We start from the raw sequence: 14,543 nt of genomic DNA, 5'->3' as shown, positions 1-14,543 counted from the left end.
GGGGCAGCATTTCCTTGCCCTGTCCTTGACACACTATGCCAACTTAAAACTAGATTAAGGAGCTGTGAAAGAAAACCTCAGGAAGCCAGCCCAATGCTAGTGTCTGCAGGAAAACCGACTGCATTGCTTCGCTGAACCTCTGGCAAGTGTCTCTCTGCTCTGCTCTCCCTGGGGCCCCGGGGAGGCTGGCAGTCCTGAACCCCAGGCAAGACAGAACCAAGCAACTGTTCATAATGCATCAGTGCATGGCCACTGACCTGAATGAGACCTGACCATCGGGGGAAGTGATACAGAACTGGATAGCTTTTAAAATTCGTTATTTTTAGTATGTGAAGTCTTGTGAAAGTGAGATGTTATCTTTGTGCCAGGAACATTAAAAAACACTGACAGGGAGGAGTTTTGGCCTGGCCCATCTTTCTGAAGGCATGTTGCAGCTGTGGCCTCTATCCAGCAGGCAGTGGCCACCTTAGACCCTGCATCCAGGGCTCTTTACAGCAGTGGCAGGTCTTAGCCTCTGTGGGGGGGGGGGGGGTCAACATCAGGACTGGGTGAAGTCGCTTTGCCCGAGAAGGCCTGGACACAGTGCAGGCTGTCCAGACTGTCTATACATTCCTGCTAGGAAGTGAAAGTAATCAAGAATCCTGAAATAGACCCGAATTTTACAGTGTCTGGGCCAGTTAGAGCCTTTCGTTCCAGTGCTCTGCTTCGGGGTGGGTGTTGTGTTGGATTTTTGTTTGCTTTTAATTAGTGTGTGTGTATAGTGTACATGTGTGTATACATGCTCACAAAGGCGTGTGTATATATGTGTGTATGTGTGCGCTTGAATGCACATGTGAAGGCCAGAAGTGGATGCCTGATGTCTTACTCAATCACATCTTATGTATTGAGGTAGATTCTCTTAACTTGGACCCAGAGCTCGCCAATTGTAACTAGTTAGCTAATTTCAGAGATCTGGCTTGCCTCCAGAGCACTGGGATATACAGCTGGGCTGCCATGGCTGTGCTCTTGGTGTTCACCTGGGTGCTGGGGGTCTGCAGCCTGCCGGTCCTGTTTTATCTTTATTAAAGTTATTTGGGTTCTTTAGCGGGGAGGGTGCTGTGTGTGTGTCTGGGTGTGCGCAGCACATTTGAAGGTCAGGGTTGGTTCTCTCCTTACACTTTCATGGACCAGGGAACAACACAGTTCATCAGGCTCTGGTAGAAGCATCTACCTGCTAAGCCATTACACAAGCCTGTTGTCGTCTGTTTGTTTGTTGTTTTTGAAGAGGGTTTCTTTCTCTAGCCCTGGGTGTCCTGGGACTTGTTCTGTAGACCAGGCTGGTCTCAAACCCAGCCCGTTTTTTTTTTTTTTGTTTTTTTTTTTTAAAGATTGATGTGTATGGCCAGGCAATGGTGGTGCGCACCTTTAATACCAGTATTCAGAAGGCAGAGACAGGCAGATCTCTGTGAGTTTGAAGCCAGCCTCTATAGAGTGAGTTCCAGGACAGCCAGCGTGGTTACACAGAGAAACCCTGTCTCAAAAAAGCAAACAAAGGATCTATGTATTGGATCTAATCTATATGGAAAGCAGAAAAAAGACAGGATCTCCTGAGTAAATTGGGAGCATGGGGACCTTGGGAAAGGGTTGAAGGGGAGGGGAGAGGCAGGGAGGGAAGCAGAGAAAAATGTAGAGCTCAATAAAAATCAATAATAATAATAAGAAGGTAGTGAGCCGGGCGGTGGTGGCGCATGCCTTTAATCCCAGCACTCAGGAGGCAGAGGCAGGCGGATCTCTGTGAGTTCGAGGCCAGCCTGGTCTACAAGAGCCAGTTCCAGGACAGAAACCAAAAAGCTACGGAGAAACCCTGTCTCAAAAATCCAAAAAAAACGCCGGGCGATGGTGGCGCACGCCTTTAATCCCAGCACTCGGGAGGCAGAGGCAGGCGAATCTCTGTGAGTTCGAGACCAGCCTGGTCTACAGAGCTAGTTCAGTTCCAGGACAGGCTCCAAAGCCACAGAGAAACCCTGTCTCGAAAAACCAAAAAAAAAAAAAAAAAAAAAAAAAAAAATCCAAAAAAAAAAAAAAAAAGGTAGTAGAGAGCAGGGCTTGAGAGCAAGCGAAGGCCTGGGTAGGCATCTGCTATTACACAGTCCCTGAGCAAAGTCCTCACTGTTGGGGGTGGGGAATCAGAGTATCTTATGACATCATCCAAGTTTTGTAAAATTGGTTGCTCTTTAAAAAAATTTTTTGCCAGGTACTGGTGGTGCACGCCTTTAATCCCAGAATTTGGGAGACAGAGACAGGCCTTGGTAAGTTCAAGCCTGGTCTACAGAGCGAGTTCCTAGACACAGTGGGACCTTGTCTCAAAAACCAGCCAAACAGACTACTGAACAGCAGGCCAGCAAGTTGATTCAGTAGGTAAAGGTAGGAAATAAGCGAAGTTGTGAGGGGCTGCGTGTTGCTGACACAAGCATGGCCACGTGAAGGACCCCAGTGGCTTAGTTCTGTGGAGACAAAAGCCTTCCGTGGGTGAGGAGGCTCTGAGGGAGGGTGAAGCCTTCCGTGGGTCCAGGACCAAATGTTGACACCGCACAGAAAAAATTCATGTAGCTCTCTCCACCTGGGTGTTCATGCCCCCGAGACTGTCTTCCTACTGGGATTAGCTGGACCGGCCTCCTTGTACAGCTGTGACAACCCTGCCTCTGTGTTTATCTGTAATAACCCCTCCTTGTTCAGCTGTATTTAATCACCCTGCCTCTTTTTCAAATGTATAGAATTAACATGCTGAGCTGGGTTGCCGCGGCTTTTCCGGCAGAGCCCAGTCTATCTGATCTTCCCTCCCCCCAAAAAACCCCTATGTATATGAGTGTTTTGCCCACATGTATGTATATCAATGCACAGCTTGCATACTTTGTGCTCATAAAGATCTGAAGAGATCACAGGATACCCTGGAACTAGAGTTGTGGATACGATGTATCCTATGTAGATGCCAGGAACTGAGCCCAGGTTCTCTCCAAGAGCAGCAAGTGCTCTTAACTGCTGAGCCATCCCTCTAGTCCTGGGCTGCCTTGAACTGCTTCAGCCGTCTAAGTGCTGGGATAACTGTTCCCATCATGCCCATACTGGGGACATAAACGTGACAAGGACAGACGTATTGGATGTGGACTTACTGTCTTTCAAGCAGCAAGTGGCCCCTTGAAGCTGGGTCTTCCGAGTAGTCGGTAGTCGCAGGAAATAGCTGAACAGCAGGGAGGACCACTTGGCCCAGATGAATTAAAGTTGTTGGGGCAGGTCTGCCGAGATTCACACTATGGTGGGACCAGCTGCTATGTAAGAGAGTTGGCCTGGAATAGATGTGTGGGTGCGTGCAAGTGCCCCTTGACTGGAGTAGCCAGGTGAGACACAAGATACCTGGTTACCAGCTCACCAACGAGTTCTTTAAAAATGACACATTAGCTGCTATGAACATAGTTGAACAAATGGTTCTGTAATATGATAGGGCATCTCTTGGGTATATTCCCAAGAGTGGTATTGCTGGATCCTGGGGTAGATTGATCCCGAATTTCCTGAGAAACTGCCACACTGATTTCCAAAGTGGTTGCACAAGTTTGCATTCCCACCAGCAATGGATGAGGGTACCCCTTCCTCCACAACCTCTCCAGCAAAGGCTATCATTGGTGTTTTTGATTTTAGCCATTCTGACAGATGTAAGGTGATATCTCAAAGTTGTTTTGATTTGCATTTCCCTGATCGCTAAAGAGGTTGAGCATGACCTTAAGTGTCTTTTGGCCATTTGAACTTCTGTTGAGAATTCTCTGTTCAGTTCAGATGTCCTTCAATGGAAAAATGGATGAAGAAAGTGTGGAATATATACACATTAGAGTACTACTCAGCGGTAAAAAACAATGACTTCTCAAATTTTGCATGCAAATGGATGGAAATAGAAAACACTATCCTGAGTGAGGTAACCCAGACCCAAAAAGATGAACATGGGATGTATTCACTTATAATTGGTTTCTAGCCATAAATAAAGGTCATTGAGTCTATAATTTGTGATCCTAAAGAAGCTAAATGAGAAGGTGAACCCAAAGAAAAACATATAGTTATCCTCCTGGATATGGGAAGTAGACAAGATTGCCAGGCAAAAAAATTGGGATCTTGGGGGTGAGGTGGGATGGGGGTAAGGGGAGATGGGGAGAGAAAAGTGAGAAGGGGAGGATGGGGAGAACTTGGGGAATTGGGATGGTTGGGATAAAGAAAGGATGGTTATGGGAGCAGGGAAGCATATATCTTAAATTAAGGGATCCATCTTAGGGTTGGCAAGAGACTGGAACCTAGAGGGCCTTCCAGGTGCCCAGGGGATGTCCCCAGTTAGTTCCTTGGGCAGCTGAAGATAGGGAACCTGAAATGGCCCTATCTTATAGCCATACTGATGAATATCTTGCATATCACCATAGAATCTTCATCTGGCGATGGATGGAGATAGAGACAGAGTCCCACATTGGAGCACCTGAACGAGCCCCCAAAGTCCCAATGAGGAGCAGAAGGAAGGAGAACATGAGCAAGGAACTCAGGACCGTGAGGGGCGCACCCACCCACTGAGACAGTGGAGCTGATCTATTGGGAGCTCACCAAGACCAGCTGGATTGTGACTGAAAAAGAATGAGATAAAACCAGACTCTCTGAACATGGCAGACAATGAGGGCTGATGAGAAGCCAAGGACAATGGCACGGGGTTTTGATCCTACTTCATGTTCTGGCTTTGTGGGAGCCTAGACAGTTTGGATGCTCACCTTCCTAGACCTGGGTGGAGTGGGGAGGACCTTGGACTGCTCACAGGGCAGGGAACCCTGACTGCTCTTCGGACCATAGAGGGAGGGGGAGAGGAGTGGGGGGAGGGAGAGAGAAGGAGGAGGAGGGGGAGGGAACTGGGAGGCAGCGGAAATTTTTTTTCAATAAAAAAAAAAGAAAAAAGAAAAATACCACACACACAAAAAAATGACACATTAGCTGGGGGATGGTGGTGCACACCTTTAATCCCAGCACTCCAGAGGCAGAGGCAAGTGGATCTCTGTGAGTCCAAGGCCAACCTGGTCTACAAAGTGAGTTCCCGGACAGCCAGGAATGCTACACAGAGAAACTCTATCTCAAGAAACAAAAATTACACACACACACACACACACACACACACACACACACACACACACAGCTTTCAAGGGGCCCAAGAGTTGGCCCAGTGGTTAAGAGTGCTTAGTGCTCTTCCAGAGGACCTAGGTTTGGTTCCTAGTTTCTACATTGGGTGACTCACGACCGTCCGTAACTCCATTTCCAGGGGTTCTTTTCTGACCTGTGGACACCCCACACACATGCACATAAAGACAAGTGCATACATTTTAAAAGTTGCTTCAAATTGAGGCATAGCTCTCAGTGGTTAGGATACACGTGTCTGGGCTTAATTCTGCAGCATTTCCCCTCAAAAATTGTTACTGAAATTAAAATGTAACTGTAGCCTGTCTTTTCATTTGCCAAATAATTTACAATTCATTTATAGTACTAAGAATTCTGCAAGGTAGCAGGTATCCAGGCATGGCGGTACACATCTTTAGTCTCAGCACTTGGGAGGCAGAGGCAGGTGGATCTTTTTGAGTTCGAGGAAAGCCAGGGCTGCAGAGACCCTCTTTCAAAAAACAATAGTAAACGGATATTTAGTTCAGCAAGCCCATTTCAGGGCATGTATCTGAAATAGTTGAAACAGGATCTCCACAAGCCGCTTGCACACCCGTGTGTAGCATTCCTGACAGAAACTAAGATGTACAAACAGCCTAGATGTCATGGAGGAATGAGCACATTCAGACTGAAGTGTGGGGCCTGGCGAGATGGGTCAGCTGTTGAGAACACTTTCTGCTCTTCCGAAGGTGGGGGTGGGTTCCCAGCACCCACATTGAGCTACTCACAGCCACCTGTAACTCCAGCTCTAGAGTGTCCAATACAAGTGCACTCACGCACACACAAAAATATTTAGAAGAAAAAAACATTGTAGGGACCGGGGCGATAGCTCAGTTTGGGAAGTGCTTGCCACAAGCGTGAGGGCCCAAGTTCCCATCCAGTCACCGCATAAGATGGCCTGGTGGCACGCTTGGAGTCCCAGCTCTGGGACAGTCAGATCCCTGAGACACTCTGGCCAACCAGCCTTGCTTGTGTATTTCATAGGCTTCAGACCCCTGGAGGACCCTGTCTCAAAAACCAAGGCAGCTGCCTCCTGAGGAACCCACATAGGAGGTTGAACTCTGGCCTCCACACACGCGCCTACACAAACACAGCCCTCCATACAGAAAATATGGATGTCTACAGTGGAATCTTATTCTGCCCTAAAAGGGGAAATTCCCTGGTGCTGCACATGGGTGAAATTTGGGGACATTATGCTAAGTGAAATAAGCTGTTCACAAAAGTCAAACGCTGTGTGAATCCACTTAGACATTTAAAATAGTCAGAACCATGGAAACGCGCTAGGAGGGTGGTTGCCAAGGGGCTAGGAGTGGAAACAGATTTGATGGACAGAGTTTCAGTTTTGCATGAAAATTGAGTTATATATAGTGTGTGTATATATATATGTGTATATATATACAGACATATAGTATGTGAATGTAGTTAATGCCACAGATCTGTCCTCTTAAAGATGACAAAGGGCTGCTGGGGGCTGTAGCTCAGACGTCCAATACATGCTTACTGTGCATGAGGCCCTGGGCTTGACCTCCATGCCAAAAATAAAGCTATAAAGAAGGTAAATTTTTGGCTGGGGAGATGGCCCAGCAAGTAAAGGCATCTGCTACCAAGCCTGATGACCAGAGTTTAATCTCCAGAACCCACGTGATAAAGGAGAGAAAGCTTCCTCCTGCAGGTCACCCTCTACCATACGTACACTGTGCATGCACACACTAACTGTAATTTTTAAAAAATATTTACTTATTATATATGCAGTGTTCTGCCTACATATACGCCTGCAGGCCAGAAGAGGGCACCAGATCTCATTACAGATGGTTGTGAGCCACCATGTGGTTGCTGGGGATTGAACTCATGACCTCTGGAAGAGCAGCCAGTGCTCTTAACCTCTGAGCCATCTCTCTAGCCCCTAACTGTAATTTTTAAAAAATATATATATATATATTTATTTATTATGTATATAATATTCTTTCTGTGTGTATGCCTGAAGGTCAGAAGAGGGCACCAGATCTCATTACAGATGGTTGTGAGCCACCATGTGGTTGCTGGGAATTGAACTCAGGACCTTTGGAAGGGCAGGCAATGCTCTTAACCACTGAGCCATCTCTCCAGCCCCAACTGTAATTTTTTTTTTGTTGTTTTGTTTTTTTTTTTCGAGACAGGGTTTCTCTGTGGTTTTGGAGCCTGTCCTGGAACTAGCTCTTGTAGACCAGGCTGGTCTCGAACTCACAGAGATCCGCCTGCCTCTGCCTCCCGAGTGCTAGGATTAAAGGCGTGCGCCACCACCGCCCGGCCAAACTGTAATTTTTTTAAAAGGGTTTTTTTTTGCTTCATTTTTCATGAGTACAATAAAGATTTTTCCAAAATTTATTTTTAAATTTTATTTTTGTTTTTGAGATGATCTTGCTATGTTGTCTTAGCTGGCACGAAACTCTATGGAGATCAGGGAGCTGGAACCTCACATGTACCTCCTGCCTCTGCTTCCCGAGTCCTGGATCATGACATGGGGAAATGCCGTTGTTCACATCTGTGAAGACTGTCCTGGGGAGGGACACTAGGGGGTAGAAGTTATGGGATGGCAGGATCTGGTTACACAATGGCCAGTGGTACAGAAAGATGAAGGGCAAGGGGTGGACACCTCTCCAGACAGATCCTGTGGTTCAGGAGGATAGGACTCCATTCCCTTTCAACAGCTCATTGCTAGAACTTTTTCTTTAGGTCCTTAAAGAAAAAAACCATTCATGCTAGGAGGCGGTGGTGCACGCCTTTAATCCCAGCACTCAGGAAGCAGAGGCAGGCGGATCTCTGTGAGAGACCAGCCTGATCTACAGAGAAATGCTATTTCCAAAACCAATGAAAAGTCATTTATAGTCTCTCTCTCTCTCTCTCTCTCTCTCTCTCTCTCTCTCTCTCTCTCTCTCTCTCTCTCTCTCTCTCTCTCTCTTGTGTGTATGTGTGTGTGTGCAGGTTTTCTCCTTTCTCTGAGGCAGGTGTTTTACCGCCTGAGCCTTCTCACCAGCCCGAGATCTTTTATTTTCCCTTGAGCAGCTGCAGATGCTGGTCAGGTATTTTGGTAAGTAAACACTATGAGACTTTGACATTTATTAAGCGGGGGAGGAGCAAGCCCATAAAACCCCGGGAGGGGAGTAGGTGTCCCGTGTCTTGCCTTTTTCACCTTGGCACTGTTTCCACTGTGGTCATGCCAGTGTCCTCCCCCACCCCGTGCTGGTCATATCGGGTGGTCCTGTGAGGCAGAGCTGTCCAGCTAGTGTGGCACAAACAGGGGCGTTGCTGACAGCACAACGGGTAGGCTCCAGGGGTTTTATTACCTATGGAGTGGGGGTAGCCATAACCTATGTGTCTGGTGGTCATCAGGGACTCCTGAGATGCTGTGCGGGACTGGCCAGCAGCACACAGCCACTTGGCGTGGGGGTTCCCTGACTTTCTGAATAAAACACCACGTGACACAGGACAGGTGAAGGGTGAGGAGGAGAGCTAGCGAGTAGGGAAGGTGGGACAGGGAACAGGCCCCAGCTTTGCTGGCAACATTCATTGCTATCATGAAATGAGAAATTGCCCTCTCCCCGTCCAGTGCTCATGACTTGCTTGGAGCATGTCCGGGATTGACATGTTTTGCTTTAACACACCCCAGAACTCACTCTAGTTCCAGACTAAAACCTAGTTAGGGTGTCCGGGAGCCGGTCAGATCCCATGTCCCATTGCGCATCTCTCCTTGGTTCTCTATCTGTCCTATGACCTCTCCGCTTGTTTTAACGAAGATTGGGGCGGCCGGTGCTGCTGGCAGCTGATAAAGAGGAAATGCTACAGGAGTGCAGAGCCCAGACCCCTGCATCTAGAGACAAGCAGTGCAGCCTAATGGGTAGGGATGAGACGAAAGGAAGCTCTAGTTTACCTTTGAGGAAAGTTCCCGGATGCGAACCTTCAAAGAGCGGACAGAAATGCCTCAGGTTGCAGTCTGCAAGGAAAAGATGGGCTGGAGGAGGAGGAGGAGGGAAGAGGCAGTGTCAGAGCCCCGGAAACAAGAGGTGCTGTAGTTGCCCCGCTGGATGAGCAGAGCTGGCTGATGTCGCAAGCCAGATGCTGGGAGGGAGGAGGTGGCTTTGGAGTTGACAGCCCCAGGTTTGCTCCCCGACTTGGGTAGGTGGTAAGGAACTGCCTGTGGGGACCTGGATTCCGTGGGGGGCTGGACTTTGAGGACGTTGATCTGGGAGGGATTTATTTTTTGTTTTTGAGACAGACTGGCCTCAACGTCACTATGTAGCATGAAAATGAACGTGCATTCCCAATCTTCCTGTCTACACCTCCCGAATGCTGGAATTACAAGCCACTCTGCCCAGCATGGTGGTTTTTGCTTCGTTTTTATCTTTTTTAAGGACAGCAAGGCCTAGAGTCATGGAAAGAATTAGAAGCTAGCCGGGCGATGGTGGCGCACGCCTTTAATCCCAGCACTCGGGAGGCAAAGGCAGGTGGATCTCTGTGAGTTCGAGACCAGCCTGGTCTACAGAGTAGTTCCAGGATGGGCTCCAAAGCCACAGAGAAACCCTGTCTCAAAAAACCAAAAAAAAAAAAGAATTAGAAGCTAGAGGTAATTTGGGAACCATGATTGGCTTGGGTGGGGGAAGAGTAGGGGGTTGTTTCTGGCAGCTAATAAAGAGAAAGAGCCACAAAATGGCAGAATGGTGCCCTAAGATGGGAAAAGGGGCTGGGGCTCACAGAGAGGGCAGAGTGTCAGTGGGAGGGGATACGCAGAGGGGTCCCGTGTAGAGCGCCTGCTAAGTAAATCTTCAACATCACAGTAAGCTAACAAAAGGTGGGTGAGGAGTTTTGGGACTACGAAGAGCAGGAGCAATGTCTCCTGGATGAGAGGAAGTGACATGAAGTCCTAAGTACCAAGGCACGGAGCAAGGAGGGCCACTCTGTGATGATCTGCTTTTGGGGTCACATCAGCCCCAGCCTGACTGAGGCCACATTTCCCTCTGAGAAACAGCCCTGCCTCCCAGAACCCCTCTCTATCCCCAGTGGTGACTCTCTCTACAATCTGCGCTCACTGTGTTAAGCACGATTGTCTCAGCCGCCTCTGGAATGATGGGGCTATCTCATTTTCAGAGTCAGCCGGGCTCCGGTAGGGAGCTGCTGGGGTCAGCTGAAGGAAAAGGGAGATAGCAAGTTTATTTTAAACCCAAGTGGGCACTGGCGTTGCTAACGTTACATTACATTCTCTCGGGGAGAACGGAGATCGGCAGGCAGCTTCTCAGATGCTTGTCAGGAAGCCTGGAGGCTGCCCAGGAGACAGGACCCTGTCAGAGGGATTGGGCATCATGAGAGAGGGGTAGAGCCCAGTTCACCAGCTGGCCAGTGCTGGCCAGAGTACTGGGACCTGAAAGCCAGCTGTCTTCCAAAATAATACAGACCCAGGCCGTGAGGACCCTAGGGGTGCCACTGTGTGGCCAGAAGGACCCTGTACGTAACGTTGGAGGACAGCGAGGATGTGCTCTAGAGAGCCTTGAAGCTAACGCTCCCTCGTGGAGGTGTTCCCCCACATTCCAGGTAACCAGGTGGCAGTTCACCCTGAACACCGACTCAGAATGTAGTGTATGACCTAGTGGAAGACTGTCCCCTGTGTTCTGCTTGGAAGACATCCTCCCTGGCTTTACAACCCATCGCCTCCCTGAAGGGGACGGAACTCCTGATGGCGAGGGCCTGACTCAGGGCATTTCCCTGGATAGAGCTGAGATCTCTAAAAGAACAAGACAGCCATAACTCAGGCCCTGGCACTGCCGAGTGTTTATTTCCCTCATAATTTACTTTGAACACTGGAGTGGCTAAGGAGCCGTGGCCTGTTAGATCGCCCGGGGTTTGGCTAGAGCTTGCTGGGGTCTTCCACATCAGGCCCCAGCCACGCCAATCTGTCTTCTGCCTCGGAAAGGCTGAACGATCGTATTTCATCACAGAACGCTCTAGGGATAGGGCAGATTTAGGTCTCTCTCTGCCGGTGAGATCCTGCTCTTCTCTTTCTTCTGAAATGGTTTCACTGTGTGTGCTGTTCTGTCCTTGGATTTGCCGGCTTCCTGTCTCAGCCTCCAGCGTGCTCACAGGTGTGAGCCACCACACTTTTCTTAAGCTCTCCTCTTGCCTTCTAGCAAGGATGGTGCACACAGGTCCCTTGTACGTCCAGCTGATCCAGGTCTGTCCTGTTCTGTATCTTCCGCTCTTACCTGATTTCACAATTTCTGGGTTTCCAGATTGCTCCTTCAAGGTGTCAGTGGCCGCCCAAAGGTCACTGGGTACTTGAAATGTGGTTAGTTCAAACTTAGACATGCTTCAAATGTAGACGAGATCTCTGGATATGTGCTGGCCAGTTTTATGTCAACTTGGCACAAGCTAAAGTCATCTGAGAGGTGGAAACCTCAGTTAAGAAAATGCCCCCTTAAGACTGGGCAGTAGGGCTGGAGAGATGGCTCAGCGGTTAAGAGCACTGACTGCTCTTCCAAAGGTCCTGAGTTCAATTCCCAGCAACCACATGGTGGCTCACAACCATCTGTAATGAGGTCTGGTGCCCTCTTCTGGCCTGCAGGCACACACAGAGACAGAATATTGTATACATAATAAATAAATAAATATTAAAAAAAAAAAAAAAGACTGGGCAGTAGGCAAGCCTGTAGGGCATTTTCTTAATTAGTGATTGATGGAGGAGAACCGGGCCATTGGGGGTGCTACCATCCCTGGACTGTGGTCCATGGTCTCTGGTTCAGCTCTTGCCTCCAGGCCCCTGCCCTGCTTGGGTTCCTGTCCTGACTCCCTTAGATGATGAACCTCTTTCTCCCCAACTTCCCAACTCTTTGGTCAGCAATAGAAACTCTAAGAAAAGGCTTCCTGATTCTCTCTCCTCCCCACCCCCCTCTTCTTTTTAAAGGCTCAGGAAAAGGAATGTAACATCTTGGCACGGAGATGTGGCTGAGGGCAGAGCGTCCGCCTAGCGGTCCCGGGGTTGTTATCTGTTGTTTTTTATGTGTTGAAATCAGCGTAGTTTAGGTAGACTGGGTTGAATAAAATCACTAATCTTTTCCCGTTTCTTTTAAAATAGTCTGTACGAAAGTTTTAAAATATGTATGCACCTTGTCTGTGTGGCCCAAATTCTGTCCTCAGGGACAGGAGGGGCTCTGTCCTGTTCTAGACACTGGAATGAGCTATGATGGATGCGTGGTTCCTTCAGTTCAGCGGAGAACTCAGTGTCGGTGGGGTACAGAGAAGCCACCTGACCCCAGCCTCCACCCTGACCTCCTGCACCTGGTGAGGGAACACTGCTAGCCAGAGAAGACGTAACTGGGACCCACAGCGGAACTCCACGCCCATGGCTCACCCAGAAGCCCTGTCTGAGGAGCCCTGACTAGCTGGAGGATGCAGCCGCAGGGGCAGTGCGGGAAGGAGGCAGCCCAAACAAAGGGCTGTATCTTGGTTTTTGGTTCTTTGGGGCAGGGTCCCTCTATGTAGCTCTGGCTGACCTGGAACTCACTGTGTAGACCAGGTGGTGACCCTGCTGGTTTTCAGAGTGGGGTGCTCGTGCCCTTTGCCTGCCCTGACCATCTGTCTGCCAGCTGCCACACTCCTCACTACCTTTGGGGCCAGTGATGGGGCCCAGCCAACAGAAGCCGGCTAAGCAGGGAGACGGAGGATCTGAGAGACAGGAGCGCTGGAGAAAGTTAAAAAGAGGACGGTCCAGCCCAGAGCAAGGAAATGGGGCAAGCCTCGGCTGTGGTGGATGACTGACAGACAGGTTGAGGATGACTCGTGCCTCTCTTTCAGGCCCTGAATGGGAAGAAGCCACCGTGGGCCTCTAGAGATACATTAGATTTCCTCTACCCTGGGATCTGGGATGCCAGAGCCCAAAGGACCAGCAGGGGTCTAGATTGGATGTTGCCCTGTGCCCTGCCTCTACTTATGGACCCAGGTGGCTACAGTCCTGGACCAGTGCCAGTTCCTGCATCCCCATGCCTGCTGCATTTTCTTCTCTGTCCTCTCCTCTTTATTCCCCCCCTCCCCTAACTCCTCCCTGGAACCTTGGCCCTCCCAGTGCTGTCTCTGCAGTGATTCTGCCCTCCGCGCCCTTTCCCCAGTCTGTCTGCCTCCAGAGTGGGATTACAGCAATGGCTCCAGCTTCACACTTGGTCTTTCGGCCTGTGATGGTGCCATTGAGCCAGTGTTACCCAGCCAGGCTCAACGGGACAAAGATAAGTGTCAGATACGTCAGAGGCTTCTCTGGCTTCCGTAAGTAAGGAATTAAGTCCCAGTGTCCGTGGCCCTGGACTCCCCCCACCCCTTCATCTCTAATTTTGCTTGTTGGAAAGCAGAGGAGGGGTACAGGGTCATTGCTGGGACAGTGAGGAAGGGAGGATCTAGCTCCACCCACTGCCAGCTTCCTCACTGCTGGAGGGAAACCACACCCCTTCCTTCTCCTTCCCTCCCTGGCCTAGGTGCTGTTCTGTCCTCAGCACTGGGACTGTCACACTCCAGAATCTGTGTGGAGAGGACTGATTGACTGGAAGGGTCGCTTACAGAGAGGAGAGACACGGGTCGGTGTGAGCTCCATGGAAGCCCAGAATCTGATCTTTAATGTGGGCCCCTGGCCCTGTCTCCCCACCCCAGACCAGATGACATATTTACAGGATGTGTAGGAACCCAGGTCCAGGCCAGGTGAATGCAGCCCCCTCCCCCCATTTCCTCCTGGGTGCTGCCAGGCCAGGCACTGCTGGGGTGGGACAGGTCACGGGAATCTTGTGTTCTTCATGTCCCCACCAAGGACACGCAGACACATGTGGTCATGCCCTTGTATGCGGAGGCCTTCACAGCGGTACAGGTTGTAGATCCACATGCCTGTGCCCAGGTGCACTGCCATCTGTGCAGGTGTGTCACCTAACGGAGGTCGCAAGGCATTCTAGCAACAATACAAAATCCAGCCTTTTCCCTAGTGGGGCTGGTGGCCCGAGTCTGTCTTGTTGTCCCAGGACAGTGCCAGCTGGGGCTCAGTGCTGAGGACCCCACTGTAACCGACACCATCTGGCCATCCCAAAGGCTACCAACGGGTCCTAGGCTCCAGGGTGGCGCTGGGGCGGTCTAGAGAAATGAAGCCTTTTTTGTTTGTTTTTGTTTTGTTTTCCATGAGCCTTCCTCAAAGAGGCCTCAGAAACAGGGTGAACACAAACCGGCAACTCTCTGGCCCTGGGGTATCCAGAGCCACTACTTAGCCTGAGTGGGGTGTCCCCAAGAAGGGGGCTCCTTTCATTTGTGGCTTTCATCCATAAGGGAGCCTGCTTCGTCCTGCCTGT

This window comes from Chionomys nivalis, chromosome 7, assembly GCF_950005125.1.
Source record: "Chionomys nivalis chromosome 7, mChiNiv1.1, whole genome shotgun sequence".
In the NCBI taxonomy this organism is placed as follows: domain Eukaryota; kingdom Metazoa; phylum Chordata; class Mammalia; order Rodentia; family Cricetidae; genus Chionomys; species Chionomys nivalis.
This window is presented reverse-complemented; position numbering follows the sequence as displayed.